The 14,178-nt window shown below is 43.5% G+C and overlaps 1 protein-coding gene across 1 annotated transcript in view; it reads right to left on the bottom strand.

The window, feature by feature from the left end:
- The window catches only part of CPNE3 (copine 3), a 48,345-nt gene extending 43,497 nt beyond the window's left edge, over positions 1-4,848 (bottom strand). Inside the window, exon 1 of the mRNA XM_018058184.1 lies at positions 4,736-4,848. The gene's annotated coding sequence lies outside the window, so the exon portion shown is untranslated. The remainder of the gene's footprint in view (positions 1-4,735) is intronic.

Genomic DNA, 14,178 nt, shown 5'->3' with positions numbered 1-14,178 from the left:
GTTTAATAGTTCATTCACTCCATACTCATTCAACAAATACAGAATGCCTGTGTGTTAGACACTATTCTAAGGGATTAGGCGACAACAATGAACAAAGCAGGCAAATATCCCTACTTTCATGTGATTACACTGTAGGGAGATATATAGTATGCTAGGTGACGGTAAGTGCCAAAGACAGAAATAAAGCACAGAAGGGGAGCAAGAAGTATTGCAGATGGGTGTAATATTCATATATTTTTATCAACTTATTTTGATAACATCATTGAAAAAAACTTTTTAAATTTTCCCTTCTTTTTAAAAAATACCTGACCGCTAAGCAGATTGTACACTGTATTTTTTGTTAAAGGTTTTTACGGAAGATGAAACCTTAAACTTGGAGTGTGGATGTTAGGTTATATCTAACAAGCAGTGCGTTATGAAAGCGTGTGATAAAGGTCTTGCTGGTGCAAGAACATGCTGGAGAGTTGGAGACGTGGATTACTTCCAACACGGCTCACTCGAGGGGTATTCTTTCCTTAGACCTGGAATGCAGAGTCTCTAAAGAAACACTTTGTTCTTATGAGGTCATTTACGTATTTGCTTTCTGTTGAAATAACTGAGACTGTTAAATCTGACCATTGTTTTTGCCTTATAGAGAGAGTGTCACATATATTTAGGTTGTGCATTTTTCCTGCTGTTGTTGTTTAGTTGCTAAGTCCTGTCCGACTCTTTGGTGACCTCATGGACTGTAGCCCGCCAGGCTCCTCTGTCCCGGGGATTGCTCAGGCGAGAATACTGGAGCGGGTTGCCATTCCTTTACCAGCGGATCTTCCCAATTCAGGGATCAAAGCTGCATCTCCTGCATTGCCAGGTGGATTTTTTTTTTACCACTGAGCCACCAGGGAAGCCCGCTTATTTTTTTTTTTAATATAAAATAAGTCAAATACCAAGAAAGGGGGGGAGGGAGGGAAGACAAGTTTCTCATTACAGTCTCAGATATCTATCTTAACACGTCCCATCTATCACCTGAGGATCTAGAGACACAGTAAACTAAATGCTCAGCATGTTGCAGTGGCCTGGTGACAACACATGTTGCAACCACACTCTTGCTTTGGTAATTTTCACGGGAACCAGACATAATACAGCGACTTGGTACATCCAAGTGTACCGTCCATTTCAAAACTGAAATACATCTGTTTCAAAATTGTTTGCTAAAATGAATATGTAGTAATTTCCTGCTATTTCCATGGGGAAACTGTGTTAGTATGCTAGCCATCTAATTTATATTGGTAAATTTGACTATCACATAGACTAATTTTAAGGTCATTTTAAAAATTATGACTGCATACTCATGAGCTGTTATATATTAAAAGAGTAAACAGTCTCTCCAAAAGAATCCCATTTTCTCCCCGTTTCAACTTCTAAATAGATTTAAACCAGAATAACTGGCTGAATTGTAGATATAATCTTACCTAAATATATATAGTGGTGATCATTTTGTAATGTAATGTATAAAAATATTGACTCACTGGTGCACCTGAAATTAACGTAGTACTGTAGATCAGTTATACTTCAACTAACTAAATAAAATGTATATATGTCTGCCTTTGATCATCATATTAGAAACTCAAATAATGTAGTGAAATTAAATCTATGATACTTTACTTTTAGGAGTCAATTTAAACCTTCTTCTCAGCCGATCTTTTACTAAATCTTCTACCAAATATTCTATTTAATTGTCTGGACTTTAACCAATTAGCAATCCTTATAACGTAAGAAAGAACAGGAAGGGAAAATATTGGTGGGAAGGAAGCTGGCCTATAGGGTGAAGGTAATAACGGGTAAATTAAAGGAATGGCCAGAGTAGGACTCTTCAACTTGTTGAATGCCACCAATGGAAGTAGTATTAATCCTTGCTGAGAGAGCTACCTGAAAGATCATGCTTTTGATGCACAAGAGCAGCCAATCACAAATCCTTGAAGGTCAAGTGTTATTGAATCAAATTTCACATCCTACATTAACTCTCTAAGTTTTGCTGACAGGCATATTTTCCAGTATAGTAAATCACTGGCTAAATAAAGTTTTGAAAAAAGAAACAGAAAAGTAAATTATAATAATAGTAGGAGAAAAAAGAAATCACAGGAATCACCGGAAACAAAAGAGGGCAAGTCAACTGTGTCTGAAGCCACGTGAGAACCGACAGGAGCTAGGTGGCGGTATGGACGGGGTGTCTGGACCCATGCTACAGAGGGAATGCTCAGGGCAATAGTGAGAGCCCTGTAAAGAGGCTGCACAAATTCGCAACACTTGGCTGCCTCCACTTTGAGTGAAAATGAAGATCATTGTCTATAAAGTGTCCACAGCTATAGGTAAAACTAGAAGAGGTGTCCAGCCATTTATCAACCCTTAAAAGGCAAAGCTGAGCACCAAGGAATTGACGCTTTTGAACTGCGGTATTGGAGAAGACTCTTGAGAGTCCCTTGGACTGCAAGGAGATCGAGCCAGTCCATCCTAAAGGAGATCAGTCCTGGGTGTTCTTTGGAAGGAATGATGCTAAAGCTGAAACTCCAATACTTTGGCCACCTGATATGAAGAGCTGACTCATTGGAAAAGACTTTGATGCTGGGAGGGATTGGGGGCAGGAGGAGAAAGGGACGACAGAGGATGAGATGACTGGATGGCATCACCGACTCGATGGACGTGAGTCTGGGTGAACTCTGGGAGTTGGTGATAGACAGGGAGGCCTGGCATGCTGCATTCATGGGGTCGCAGAGTCGGACACAACTGAGCGACTGAACTGAGCTGAACTGAACTGAACTGAAAAGGCAAAGAGGTGCTTTGTTTTCCCCAACCTGAAATCTCCTTTCTCCTTCCTTCAGGTGCTTGATCTGGGAGAAGAAATCCTGAAAGGTTGTGCCAGGCCCTGTGGAAATGCGTTCCCCCTCACAGGCGGGGAGCCTTAGCACAGTCCTGTCCCAGACACCTCTCAGAATGTTTTCAGCCCAGAGTGGGATGTGTTTTTCCAGTTCATCAGCTATAACGAACTGCCTTTTAAAAAATTCTCATGAAAGCAAAAGAGTGGCCCTCGGCACCACAGATTGCTCTATTGGAGTGCCTATAATTGCCACCACCCATGTCATCTGTCCTCAGTTTTCTGCTCTGACTCTCTCCTATCTCCTTCTACCTGTGCTCTAGGTCCGCACAAGCTGTGTCTGGCTCTGGCTGGCAGCGGTCAGAGGTGCAGTTTGCTGTCCCCAATTAATGACAACAGCAGGATATATGTTGCTATATATAGTTCACCACTATGTGCCAGACACTTGGCTAAGTGTGGTCCAAAAATGATCTTATTCAATCTTCATAACAACCCTATGACATAGGAGGTATTTTATCTCTATTTTACAAGTGCAGAAACAGGCCCTGAAAGGCTAAGCAACCCGCCCAAGGTCATACAGCTAACAAATCTCAAAGACTAGATCTCAAACCTCGGTATCTATCTTATCCCAAAGAGTAATAATATTCTTCGTTATTGTTTAGTTGCAAAGTCATGTCTGACTCTTTGCGACCCCATGGACTGTAGCCAGCCAGACTCCTCCGTCCATAGGATTTTTCCTGGCAAGAATACTGGAGTGGGTTGCCATTTCCTTTTCCAGGGGATCTTCCCAACCCAGGGATCAAACCCTCCTCTCCTGCATTAGCAGCTGGATTCTCTACCACTGAGTCATCAGGAAAGCCCCAATAATGTTTTTTAACATAAGGCCATAAAGCATGGGTGCAGAAATCATACAGATCTGAATTTCAGCTCTAATGCTACTACGACTTAACCCTTGTGCAATTTGGAAATTTATGCAATCTGAGTTTCCTCGAGTATGAAATGAAATAGCAATACCACTTAAGCTGATGATTGTGAGCACTAAATGAGCTAACATATAGGAAAGTTGTCTAGCAGGGTTTGTGCCATCCTGTAACCAGTACTCGGTACACTCAATGCCACTCTTCCTCCTACCTGATTAGCAGTTATAGAGGCAGCCACGAAAAGATAATACCGAGGATAAACAGAAAGTGTGGATCACCATCACAGGCAACGTCAGTGATAGGTTTGCTCGGTCTCCTAGAGGTTCTGGTAATGCAAAACAAAGCTTACCGCACTTCCTCCACGCCCTCGGTGGTAGTGAGCCCAAAACACTAAACCTTAGAAATTCGAAGCTGGAGCCGGAACTGAAGCCGCTAGGATACGCCTTCCCGCAGCCTCCTGCGTTACCCCCAGACGGAGTCACTTTTGTCCACCCCACGATCTGACAGCTCCCCTGGGGTCCCCCGCTACCGAGGCGCGCCCCGCTCCCCCCGGTACTAGCGAAACACAGAGCGGACCACGAGTCCGCGTCTCTCCCCGGGCCGCAAGCCCGCCACCCCGCCGGAGGAGGCTGGGGGGTCCCGGGCACCAGACGCCACGCGCAGGCGGCGCCTCGTAGCCCGGAGCTGAACCCGGAGCTCCGGCTCCCCCGGGAGACGTTGGGCAACTCTGGGCCTGGGCTGGTCGCCGATCGCGCGTCCAGCGGCTGCAGAGGCCCGATGCGCCCAGCCGAGTCCGGGCCGCGCGGAGCCCAGGATGCGCCCGCAGCGCGAGGGCGGCCCGGCCCAGTCGCGCGGATCCCGCGGGCTCGGCTCTCCCGACCTGGCCCCTTCTCCTCCCCAGGGGACCGCTGGGTTCGGATGCCCCGCCACGCCGGGCCCGAAGCAGAGGAGAGTCCTCACTTACGGCTCGGCCACAGGGATGGGAATCACTCCGTAAGGACCCGGCAGGCGGACACCGCACAGTCTCCCAGTCGCCTCGCGTCCAAGCAAACCCCGGGGATCGGCCGAAGGGCGGGGCGGGGCCGAGGGGCGGGGCGTGGCCGAGGGGCGGGCCAGGCCAGGGCTGGTGGGCGGGGCCCAGTAGAGGGGCGGGGAGAGGGCGGGGCTGGTTGGCGGGGCGGGGCTGAGGGGCGAGGAGAGGCTGGGGCCGGCCGAGGGACGAGGAGGGGATGAGGGAGGGACCGGACGAGGGGGAGGGCGAGGCCCGGTTGAGGGGCGGAGCGGGCGGGGCTGAGCCCGGCTCCGCCCACCTCGGCCACTCCTGCCCGAAACTCTGATTGGTTTCTTACTGAAAACCCCTAGTAGACTTCAGGCTTTTTAAGTAAGTTATCCGGTACACCGAAATAAATTCCTGAAAATATAAGAATTTACATTTGAGAAAATTTAGACTGCATTGTGAACCAGGAAAGAATCAGGTTCAGCATGAAAGTAGACAAGTGCTAACTCCTACCCTCTGTTACGTTGAGAAGACTCTTGAGAGTCCCTTGGACTGCAAGATCAAGCCAGTCAATCCTAAAGGAAATCAGTCCTGAATGTTCATTGGAAGGACTGATACTGAAGCTGAAACTCCAGTACTTTGGCCACCTGATATGAAGAACTGACTCATTGGAAAAGACCCTGATGCTGGGAAAGATTGAAGGCAGGAGGAGAAGGGGACGATAGGGAATAAGATGATTGGATAGCATCACTGACTCAATGGACATGAGTTGGGTGAACTCCAGGAGTTGGTGATGGACGGGGAGGCCTGGCATGCTGCAGTGCATGGGGTGTTGGGCACGACTGAGCGACTGAACTGAACTGAACCACTGTTAGAGTGCTTTCAGTGTGCGCACTGTCGGAATTATTTGATATTCTTAATTTCATTCAGTCCTCACAATTTTGTGACGTATTTAGTGCCATTATCCCCATTTTGCAAATGAGAAAAATACGACTAACTTGAGATTTGATAGCTAAGTAGTTGGCCTACTGCCGGAATTCACAGATTCAAAGTACTCTCTAAGCATCCCACCTAACTGTGACTTGCTGCCTGAGATAAAACAAATTATCAGTATTATGGAAAACATTGCTACATTTGACTACTTGAAATTTGAACTTCCACCCCAAAAAACGGGGCAAAGATCAATAGGCAAACATGAGAAAAAAATATTTGCCACAAACCTGACTTTCAAAGAAAGGGCTAGTATCTTAAGTATAAATTGCTTTCAAAAAAATAGAAAAATGGGCAAAGGATGATTTTTTTAATTACAGAAGATATGGGAAAGTAAATGAAGAAATACAGACTTCTAAACTAAGCTTTTCTTTTAATCCAAAAATATGCAAAGTATAATCATACCAAAGCAAGTGAAGATTCCTTCATTTATTTAACACCTCCTGGATCCTTGTTTCGTGCCAAGCATTGTTCTATAGAGATGTGATAAACTAGTGAAAAACAGAAGCTTCTATTCTAGAGGGAGAACAAATAATAAGTTATTAAAAAGAACAAAATGATTTCAGATAACCATAAGTGCTGTGAAAGAAAAATCGAAATGGAGTCAGTATTGCTAAAAGAGCGTCCTAAAATGGAGCCAGGAACCCTGGAGGGAGTGAGACAGGCACATCTCAGCTCAGGTGGTCTCTTAGGAGGAGCATCCAGGCCATCTGCCCAAAGGCCATGAGACTCAAGATATTTATCTGACCCTAGTAACAGCTCCCCATTAAGAACAAATATCTTCTTTTCTGCATCAGAAACAGCCATAATTCTCACCAGACAGCTTTAACAACCTCGTAGTATCTGCTTATAAAGCCCCTGACTCTTTCCAGAAGCACTCTTCTGGTTTTTACCCAAGTCCCTGTCTCCCAAATTGCAATTCCCAAGGCCCTTGAGTAAAGTTCATTGTTGCAACCTTGACGTGGATTATTGTTCACATTATTGTACTATGAGGAAAATAATACAGAGTAATGTGGTAGAAGCTATGGCAAACCTAGACAGTGTGTTGAAAAGCAGAGACATTACTCTGCTGACAAAGTTCTATACAGTCAAGGCTCTGGTCTTCCCAGTGGTCATGTACAGTTGTGAGAGCTGGACCATAAAGAAGACAGAAGGGCAAATAATGGATGCCTTTGAACTGTGATGCTGGAGAAGATTCATGCGAGTCCCTTGGACAGCAAGGTGATCAAACAAGTCATTCTTAAGGGAGATCAACCCTGAATAGTCACTGGAAGGACAGATCCTGAAGATGAAGCACTAGTATTTTGGTCACCTGATGTGAAGAGCCGTCTCATTGGAAAAGTCCCTGATGCTGGGAAGAAATTGAGGGCAGGAGGTAAAGAGGGCTTCAGAGGATGAGATGGCTGGATGGTATCACTGATGCAATGGACATGAACTTGCACAAACTCCAGGAGATGGTGAGAGACAAGGAGCCCTGGCGTGCTGCAGTCCATGGGGTCACAAAGATTCAGACACGACTGGGTGAATGAACAAGAACACAATGTGATAGAAAGGGACTTGAGGATAATGAGAGCCTATTCAGACAGGGAAGGCCTCGGTAAGGTTATGATATTTTATTTAAAGAGCCAGTCATGTAAAGAAGATCTGAAGGCAGAGGAAAGACAGCAGGGGACACAGGCAAGTCTAGACTTGGCAAACTGCAGGAACAGAAGCAATATCTTTGTGGTTGGAACATAGCAGGAATGAAAGAGAAGTATCTTATTTTGTTTTTACTAAAAGATTGGTAAAAACAACCTTTCTGTTTTGGTTTTTATTCTGTTTTAACAGTAAAGTGAAGGTCCTTGGGTACCTTAATTTTGTTGCAAGTTTCAAAATTTCCAGAATACATAATATCAATACCTAACTTTGATGACCTCTGTCTCCACTACCATTGGGAGCAGAGACAATGAAATAGTCTTGTACTTTCAGTATCCAATAAGCATTCTCTCATTTAAATGGACAGTGCCATTGCTGATTAACTTATTTATTCTTCTCAAACTATAGTCTTAATTCCATTCTACTTTTGTACTTATTTATGTGCTCACTTATTCAACATATATTGAATGATTATTATGTATCAGGCATAACAAGGTTCTAGAAACAAAGAACAAATAGCCATGGGACTAAACACCTGCTGGAGAATTAAAGGGATGAAAAGGGATGCTAAAATGAATGAGAAATACAAATATATATATATATATATTGGTGTTCTTCTGCTTCACTGGTTATTCCTTCTTATAGCCTTTGATTTTTGATCCTCCTATTCCCAGTTCTTACAGTGGAGTGCCCCAGGGTTTAGATCTTGACTTTTCTTTTTTCTATCTTCATCCATACCTTTAGCTATCTCATCTAGCCTTACAGCTTTGAAATTCATCTATATTCTTTCTAAAAATTATTTATTTATTATGTATTCTGTGTGCATGGGCTTTCTTTAGTTGCCGTGAGTGGGTGCAACTCTTCGTTGTAGAACGCGGGCTTCTCATTATGGTGACTTCTCTTGTTTCAGAACACAGGCTCTAGGGCACATGAACTTCAGTAGTTGTAGCACTCTGCTCAGTAGTTGAGACTTGCAGGATCTAGAATGAGTGTTTAGTAGTTGTGGCACATGAGCTTAGTTGCTCCAAGGCTTGTGGGATTGAACCCAAGTCCACTGCCTTGGCAGGCAGATTCTTAACCACTGGGCCACCAGGGAGGCCCCTCATCTATATTGTGAAGGTTACCAAACTTCCAAACTCTGGATTCCAGCTTTCTACTTTTGGGGTGTATTAGTTATCTACTACTCCATAACAGATTACACCAAATTTAGGGGCTTGCAATTAAGTAATCATTTATTATCCCGCTACTGGGCATATACCCTGAGAAAATCATAACTGAAAAAGATACATGTACTCCAGTGTTCACTGCAGCACTATTTATAATAGTCAGGACATGGAAGCAACCTAAAGGTACATCAATAGATAAATGCGTAAAGAAGATGTGGTATATACATACAATGGAATATTCAGCTCAGTTCAGTTCAGTTCAGTCGCTAAGTCGTGTCTGACTCTTTGAGAGCAGAATATTACTCAGCCATAAAAAGGAATGAAACTGGGTCATTAGTCATGATGTGGATGAACCCAAACTCTGTCATACAAAATGAAGTAAGTCAGAAAAGGAAAAACAATATACATGGAATCTAGAAAAACAGTGTTGATGACCCTATTTGCAGGGCAGGAATAGAGATGCAGACCTAGAACAAGGGCTTGTGGACACAACAGGGAAAGGGAGGGTAAAACGAATCGAGAGAGTAGCATTGACATACATACCCAATCGTGTAAAACGGACTGTTGGGCAGCACAGGGAGCTCAGCGCGGTGCTTTGTGATACCAGGAGGGGTGGGATGGGCAGGAAGGAGCGAGGAAGGTCTGAGCGGGAGAGGATATATGTATCCGTATAGCTGATTCCCCTTGTTGTACAGCACAAACTAACACAACATTGTAAAGCAATTATACTCCAATAAAAAATTAAATTCAATGAGATATGACTAAGGAAAGGAAAAAGTTATAACCCACCTAGACAGCATATTAAAAAGCAGAGACATTACTTTGCCAACAAAGGTCCATCTCATCAAAGCTATGGTTTTTCCAGTGGTCATGTGTGGATGTGAGAGTTGGACTATAAAGAAAGCTGAGTGTCAAAGAATTGATGCTTTTGAACTGTGGTGTGGGACTCTTGAGAGTCCCTTGGACTGCAAGGAGATCCAACCAGTCCATCCTAAAGGAGATCAGTCCTGGGTGTTTATTTGGTGGACTGATGTTGAAGCTGAAACTTCAATACTTTGGCCACCTGATATGAAGAACTGACTCACTGGAAAAGACCCTGATGCTGGGAAAGATTGAAGGCAGGAGGAGAAGGGGACGACAGAGGATGAGATGGTTGGATGGCATCACCGACTCAATGGACATGAGTTTGAGTGAACTCCGGGAGTTGGTGATGGACAGGAAGGCCTGGCATGCTGCAGTCCATGGGGTTGCAAAGAGTCAGACACTACTGAGAGACTGAACTGACTGACAACTAAAATAAAGTAGTCATTTATTATATAGATTCTGAGTCTCAGGAATTTCAGAGTGGCTTAGCTTTGTGGTTCTGGCTCATCATCTCTCATGAGAATTGCAGGCAGGTATTCTTCAGGGTTGCAGCCATCTTCTGGGGCTGGAGGATCCACTTCCAAGATGGCTTGCTTACATGTAACAGTGGTGCACTTTGCTGGTGGGAGACCTCAGTTCCTTTCCAACTGGCACCTCTCAACAGGGCTGCTTGAGTATCCTAAGGCTCCTGTGTTGCCCTGGAGCAAACAATCTAAAAGACCACAGCAGAAGCTTAATGAGACTTACAATTTAGCCTCAGGAGTCATATACAATCACTTTTGCCATATTCCAGTGGTCAAATAAACCAGTCTATATCTAATTTGAAAATTTAACTCAGATGACCATTATATCTACTACTGTGGGTAGGAATCCCTTAGAAGAAATGGAGTAGCCATCATGGTTAACAAAAGAGTCCGAAATGCAGTACTTGGATACAATCTCAAAAACTACAGAATGATCTCTGTTCATTCCCAAGGCAATCATTCAATATCACAGTAATCCAAGCCTACACCCCAACCAGTAATGCTGAAGAAGCTGAAGTTGAACGGTTCTATGAAGACCTACAAGATCTTTTAGAACTAACACCCAAAAAAGATGTCCTTTTCATTATAGGGGACTGGAATGCAAAAGTAGGAAGTCAAGAAACACCTGGAGTAACAGGCAAATTTGGCATTGGAGTATGTAATGAAGCAGGGCAAAGGCTAATAGAGTTTTGCCAAGAGAACACACTGGTCATAGCAAACACCCTCTTCCAACAACACAAGAGAAGACTCTACAGATTGACATCACCAGATGGTCAACACCGAAATCAGATTGATTATATTCTGCAGCCAAAGATGGAGAAAAGGAAAGATATAAGCATTTGAATGCAGAGTTCCAAAGAATAGCAAGGAGAGATAAGAAAGCCTTCTTCAGCGATCAGTGCAAAGAAATAGAGGAAAAGAACAGAATGGGAAAGACTAGAGATCTCTTCAGGAAAATTAAAGATACAAAAGGAACATTTCATGCAAAGATGGGCTCAATAAAGGACAGAAATGGTATGGACCTAACAGAAGCAGAAGATATTAAGAAGAGGTGGCAAGAATACACAGAAGAACTGTACAAAAAAGATCTTCACAACACAGATAATCACGATGCTGTGATCACTCACCTAGAGCCAGACATCTTTGAATGTGAAGTCAAGTGGGCCTTAGAAAGCATCACTATGAACAAAGCTAGTGGAGGTGACGGAATTTCAGTCGAGCTGTTTCAAATCCTGAAAGATGATGCTGTGAAAGTGCTATGCTGCACTCAATATGCCAGCAAATTTGGAAAACTCAGCAGTGGCCACAGGATTGGAAAAAGTCAGTTTTCATTCCAATCCCACAGAAAGGCAATGCCAAAGAATGCTCAAACTACAACGCAATTGCATTCATCTCACATGCTAGTAAAGTAATGCTCAAGATTCTCCAAGCCAGGCTTCAGCAATACGTGAACTGTGAACTTCCAGATGTTTAAGCTGGTTTTAGAAAAGGCAGAGGAACCACAGATCAAATTGCCAACATCCGCTGGATCATGGAAAAAGGAAGAGAGTTCCAGAAAAAACATCTATTTCTGCTTTATTGACTATTCCAAAGCCTTTGGCTGTATGGATCACAATAAACTGTGGAAAATTCTGAAAGAGATGGAAATACCAGACCACCTGACCTGCCTCTTGAGAAACCTGTATGCAGGTCAGGAAGCAACAGTTAGAACTGGACATGGAATAGACTGGTTCCAAATAGCAAAAAGAGTATATCAAAGCTGTATATTGTCACCCTGCTTATTTAACTTCTTTGCAGAGTACATCATGAGAAATGCTGGGCTGGAAGAAGCACAAGCTGGAATCAAGATTGCCGGGAGAAATATCAATAACCTCAGATATGCAGATGACACCACCTTTATGGCAAAATGTGAAGAGGAACTTAACATTAAAAAGCCTCCTGATGAAAGTGAAAGAGGAGAGTGAAAAAGTTGCCTTAAAGCTCAACATTCAGAAAACGAAGATCATGGCATCTGGTCCCATCACTTTATGGCGAATAGATGGGGAAACAGTGGAAACAGTGTCAGACTTTATTTTTTGGGGGGCCCCAAAATCACTTCAGATGGTGATTGCAGCCATGAAATTAAAAGATGCTTACTCCTTGGAGGGAAAGTTATGACCAACCTAGACAGCATAGTAAAAAACAGAGCTATTACTTGGCCAACAAAGGTCCATCTAGTCAAGGCTATGGTGTTTCCAGTGGTCATGTATGGATGTGAGATCTGGACTGTGAAGAAAGCTGAGTGCTGAAGAATTGAGTCCCTTGGACTGCAAGGAGATCCAACCAATCCATGCTAAAGGAGATCAGTCCTGGGTGTTCATTGGAAGGACTGATGTTGAAGCTGAAGCTCCAATCCTTTGGCCACCTGATGCAAAGAAACGACTCATTGGAAAAGACCCTGATGCTGGGAGGGATTAGGGGCAGGAGGAGAAGGGGATAATAGAGGATGTGATGGCTGGATGGCATCACCGACTCCATGGACATGAGTTTGAGTGAACTCTGGAAGTTGGTGGACAAGGAGGCCTGGCGTGCTGTGATTCATGGGGTCGGAAAGAGTCGGACATGACTGAGCGACTGAACTGAACTAACTATATCTAATTTGAGAGGGAATCCCACAAAGGAGTATATTCAGGAGGTAAGAACCATTGTGGGCCATCTTGAAGACTGGCTAACACATATGTCTAATAATCATTTCAAATCTTAATGTACAAATATACCCTCGATCTTCCTTCCCAAATCTGTATCTCCCAGAGTCTTCTCTATCTCAAGCAATGTCAAAGCGTCCTTCCAGCTGTTTGGGCCAAAACATTTGGAGAATCTTTGCCTTTCTCAGATCCCGCCTCATCTGGTCCAGGGTGTTGGCTAATTCCATCAACCCTGCCTTCAAATTATGTCTGGATTCTATTTTCCACCCTAGTCCAAGTCACCACAATTTCTTTCTAGATTACAGTATCATCCTAGTAACTGCTTCCTTACCAGCTCCCCGAGTCTGTTTTCAAAACTGTCATATGAATCTAATTAAAATGTAAATTAGACTGTGTAATGTGTGTGTGTGTATGTGTGTGTGTCCTCAGTCATGTCCAACTCTTTGCAACCCAATGAACTGTAGCCCACAAGGGGTCCTCTGTCCATGGAATTTTCCAGGCAATAATACTGGAGCAGGTTGCCATTTCCTACTCCAGGGGATCTTCCTGACCCAGGGATCAAACCTGGGTCTCCTGCATTGCAGGCACACTCTTTACCATCTGAGCCACCAGGGAAGCCCTTGTGTTCAGAGAAAATGTCTCTTCACTTCCAAATTCAGGCCTTTGCACTTTCATTCCCCCCCCCACATGATATGCTTTGCCCCAAATATCTTCAGTGACTCATTCCCCCTTCTCACTCAGTGATTTCTTCTGTGGCCACCCTATTTAAAACTGTAATGCCTACAAAGAAGTATACTCTATACCCCTTCCTGCTTATCTTTCTTTTCAGCATTTAGCACTGTCTCATATATTTGGAGAAGGCAATGGCCACCCACTCCAGTATTCTTGCCTGGAGAATCCCATGGTCAGAGGAGCCAGGTGGGCTATAGTCCATGGGGTTGCAAAGAGTCAGACACGACTGAGCGACTAACACACACATTATATATCTTTTATTATCTATCATATTGTTTATCTTGCTTACTATCTCTTCCCAGCTGAAATATATACTCCACTAAGAATTATTCATTCAGCCTAGAAGAATATCAGGCATACTATAGAAGAGCAAAATATATTTGTTTAATGAGTGAAGAAATTGTTCCAGGCCCAGTTATATGCAAAAATCTAACACATCATTGAGTTTACAGTATAATGAAGGCACATATTATTGAATCTTATCATTGCTATCTTGAAAATTTACTCCAGATTGACAAATAATCACAAACATATTTAAAAAATTATGAAATGTGTAAATGTGTTTAGAGTCATAAAGAAAATGAAAATATACTAAGGGGAATCAAGAAAATTTTCTCTGAGGAAGTAACATTTGGACTGAGAATTGAAAGATGAATAGGAATTACCTAGGTAAGGAATAGTGGAGTGTGATCAGGGGAAGGGGGAGGGTTACAAGGAAGTAAGTGGACTGGGAAGGAATCCTGACAGAAAAAAATATCACAGAGGGAAATCTGAGGCTCAAGGGAGGTAAGCAAAGATACTGTCCCTGGAGCCAA

The sequence above is a fragment of the Capra hircus genome, chromosome 14 (genome assembly GCF_001704415.2).
Source record: "Capra hircus breed San Clemente chromosome 14, ASM170441v1, whole genome shotgun sequence".
NCBI lineage: Eukaryota > Metazoa > Chordata > Mammalia > Artiodactyla > Bovidae > Capra > Capra hircus.
The sequence above is the reverse complement of the archived record's forward strand: the minus strand, read 5'-3'. Positions and strand labels throughout refer to the sequence as shown.